Here is a 1,402-nt window from a genome sequence, read left to right as displayed (position 1 = left end):
CCGTTTCCAACCGGTCTCAACCCCGGGGTCACCCTGAGCTGGCCGGAAAACCGTGTTTTCCGACGGAGGTTCGTTCGAAGTTACCCGAACTTCCAGCTTGAGATTCTCCCTCGTTTCTCCACCAAATCGATCGAGTAAGGTATGGTTTCTCAGATATTTTTCGTGTTCTAACTGATGGTAGGCTGGGCTTCGATCGATTTTAGCTCTAAGAGGTTCGATTTTGAACTTGAAAATTCGGCCGAACTTCGGCCCTTCGAAACTACTGTTTCCAGGCACTTTTTGGGGTGGTCCAAGAACAAAAGTGACTCCAAATGGGGTGTTTTACCTAGGGTAGGAGTTTGGAGTCTTGGTTCCGAGATTTTTCGGCCACCCGAAATCGCTTTGGACACCCAAAGCTGTCCGTGCGTGCTGGAGCACGTGGGCGAGGGTACTAATATAATTCTGTGAAGATTTGTGACCCTCGTGTCGTCACGAGCGTGTGGGATTTCGCGGATCTCGATTCGGAGTCCGTTTGAGCCCCGAACGGATTTTTCATATCGCGCGATCCGTGGGTGCAGTGTCGTTAAATTGTCGGATCGCGCTGAATTTTCGATATGTCGGTCTACACGATGTCAGGATCGTGTAGGATTCGACGGATTGCGAATCGGAGTTCCGGATACTCCGGAATCGCGAACCCTGGGGCTAGGGTTAGGGTTTTAAGCGATAACGCAATTTTGGCCAATCTGACCGTCCGATTTGGACCAAATTCGCAGAACATGGTTCCCGTCCTATGAGAAATTTTCAGGGAAGTCCAGATTGGCAATCGGAGATCGTGGACCCCACGGGTCCCGGGGCGGCCGATCTGACAGTTCTCGCTTAGCTGAGTATCGGACCTCCCAAAAACTGGTCCAACTGTCTGAAAAAGCTATTGTGGGTATAGGAGTAATTTGAGTTGAAAAGCCGTATTTTTAGGAATCGGGGGGCAGGGTGTTTAGTTGAAATTCGTTTTATTTCAGCAGTTTATTAATTTAATCTTTCGGGGTAATCAGGCATCAGGAGCCCGACAAAATTTTAAAAGGAGACTTCCGAGGGATCGAAGTAGCTCGGACCATCTGTGAGTGGACCTTCTTTCATAAATCAGGTTTCATGAAGGAATTGATGTGCTTTTATATGAATTGATGTGCTTTTATATAAATAAATTTTATAAATGCTTTTATATAAATGAGTTTTATAAATGAGTTTATTTGAGTAAGTTTCTTCATTCAGTCTTTGAGTAAGTTTTATTACGATTTTGAACACGATCAGTACAGTAATAGTTCTATAAGTCGATGCTGCCTATTTACCAGTTACAGAAACAGAGTTTGAGTTTTGAATCAGTTGAGACCGCAGCACGACTTGAGTTTTACAGTTATTATTCAAATAT

Source organism: Prunus dulcis, chromosome 7 (genome assembly GCF_902201215.1).
Source record: "Prunus dulcis chromosome 7, ALMONDv2, whole genome shotgun sequence".
Classification (NCBI taxonomy): Eukaryota; Viridiplantae; Streptophyta; class Magnoliopsida; order Rosales; family Rosaceae; genus Prunus; species Prunus dulcis.
Note: the sequence above shows the minus strand (reverse complement) of the source record.